Source organism: Leuciscus leuciscus (assembly GCF_965113295.1).
Source record: "Leuciscus leuciscus genome assembly, chromosome: 23".
Classification (NCBI taxonomy): Eukaryota; Metazoa; Chordata; class Actinopteri; order Cypriniformes; family Leuciscidae; genus Leuciscus; species Leuciscus leuciscus.
In genome coordinates this window covers 33,530,501-33,533,000 of record NC_138747.1, presented here as the reverse complement: position 1 = coordinate 33,533,000, position 2,500 = coordinate 33,530,501, and the positions used below count along the sequence as shown (strand labels likewise).

Here is a 2,500-nt window from a genome sequence, read left to right as displayed (position 1 = left end):
TCCTTTTTGGTCTTGGGTCTTGGACAAGTTGCAACTGCTGCCGTCTTATCAATTTGGGGACGCACCTGTCCATGACCCAAGTGGAAGCCCAGATATCTAACTTCCACCCGCCCAACAGCACACTTCTTTGGGTTTGCCGTAAGTCCAGCCCTTCTCAGCGTCTTCAGGACAGCCCGCAAATGCTGCATATGCCGCTGCCAATCACCACTATAGATGATGATGTCATCCAAGTAGGCAGCAGCATATGCAGCAAGCGGCCGGAGAATTCTGTCCATCAGACGCTGAAACGTTGCCGGAGCCCCGAACAAACCGAAAGGAAGGGTGACAAATTGGTGTAATCCGAACGGCGTGGTGAAAGCGGTCTTTTCCTTGGACATAGGTGATAAGGGGATCTGCCAATATCCCTTCGTTAAGTCCAGTGTCGAATAAAAACGAGCAGTACCCAGCCGATCAAGCAATTCGTCAATCCTAGGCATTGGATAAGCGTCGAATTTCGACACAGCATTCACCTTCCTGTAATCCACACAGAACCTGACTGAGCCGTCCGTTTTGGGAACCAAAACTATCGGGCTCGCCCAGTCACTGTTGGATTCTTCTATTACTCCCATTTCCATCATTGCCTCTAATTCGCTCTGCACTACTTTTTTTTTATGTTCTGGCAGGCGATACGGCCGGCTGCGAACTACCACCCCCGGCTCTGTCTCAACGTGGTGCTGAATGAGATCTGTACGACCAGGCAGAGGCGAGAACACATCAGCAAATTCTGCTTGTAAATTCTTTATGTCAGTGAGTTGGGATGGTGAGAGGTGGTCTCCCCCAGGGTCCAGAGCGAGGGATTGAGTTTTGATAAGCGCTTCTGGACCGAGATCCTCCTCTCCGCTCACCACCATCGCCAACAACACTGACTCCACCTCCGACCATTTTTTAAGGAGATTGAGGTGGTATATTTGATGTGCCCCGCCCCTATCTGTTCGTATTACCTCATAGTTGAGATCCCCAACTCGCCGTGTGACCTCGAAGGGTCCTTGCCACTTTGCGAGTAATTTCGAACTAGAAGTGGGAAGTAATACAAGCACTTTTTCTCCCGGTGTAAATTGACGCAGTCTAGCCCCCCTGTTGTACAACCGACTTTGTCTGTCCTGAGCCTGTAACAAATTCTCCATGGATAGCCGCCCCAAAGTGTGGAGTTTTGTTCTCAGGTCCATGACATACTGAATTTCATTTTTGCTATTTGAAGGTCCGTCCTCCCAAGTTTCTCTAAGGACGTCCAACACCCCGCGAGGCTGACGTCCATAGAGAAGCTCGAAGGGGGAAAACCCCGTGGAGGCTTGGGGGACCTCTCGTACAGCGAACAAGAGGGGTTCTAACCATTTATCCCAATTTTTGGCGTCTTCCTGTACGAACTTTCGAATCATGGTTTTTAACGTGCGATTAAACCGTTCGACCAGCCCGTCTGTCTGTGGGTGATAGACACTGGTACGAATCGCTTTAATGCCCAATAACTCGTAAAGTTCGCGTATGGTTCGTGACATAAACGCCGTGCCTTGATCGGTGAGAATCTCTTTCGGGATTCCCACCCGGGAGATCAATGAAAACAGAGCACTCGCCACACTTTTAGCGGAAATAGTGCGGAGTGGAACTGCTTCGGGATACCGCGTTGCATAGTCCACCAGGACCAATGCAAAGCGGTGTCCCCGTGCTGACCGTTCTAATGGCCCGACGAGGTCCATACCAATTCGCTCGAAGGGGGCCTGCATTAAAGGAAGTGGGCACAAAGGTGCTTTTGGGTTAGCCGGTGGGTTTACCAACTGACATTCACGACAAGACGCACACCACTTGCGCACGTTCTCGTGAATGCCCGGCCAAAAGAATCGGGCCATGAGACGATTTAGTGTCGCTGTTTGTCCTAAATGCCCGGCCATTGGATTACAGTGAGCCGCCTGAAAAAGCATTTCCCGGCGGCTTCGAGGAACTAACAACTGAGTTGTATCTTGTTTTGACTGGGCGTCTTGGGTCACCCGATACAACTTATCTTTTAAAATTGAGAAATAAGGATAGGAGAGCGGTTGGTCAGGGTGGAGAAGCTGGCCATCGATGGATCGAACCTGATCAAAAGCATGTTTTAGTGTCTCATCCCGGGACTGCTCCAGGGGAAAATCATCGCGTTCCGGAAAGTTAATTCCTCCCGAAACGCTCTGTTCCCCTGAAACAGTACCCAGAGGTTCTAACTCAGCTTCACCCAGCTGAGCAACCGCCTCTTTTCCTTCCGGTTTTTCCCAAGAAGCATCCGTACACAAAATCCCTAATAATTTATTAAAGTCTGGCCAATCAGTTCCCAAAATTAACGGATGCCGGAGGTGCGGATTAATTGCTACCTCCACACTATGTTTTTGTCCCCTAAATTGAATTTCCACGGGCAATCTAGGATAATCCACCACATCCCCGTGCACACACCTTACCCTAACCATGCGGCCATTATCCAATGCCTCGGGCTGAATCA

The 2,500-nt window shown here is 50.0% G+C and overlaps 1 protein-coding gene across 1 annotated transcript in view; it reads left to right on the top strand.

Moving 5' to 3' along the window:
• The window catches only part of poc1a (POC1 centriolar protein A), a 145,548-nt gene that overhangs the window by 98,688 nt on the left and 44,360 nt on the right, over positions 1 to 2,500 (top strand). The gene's annotated exons all lie outside the window — the stretch shown is intronic.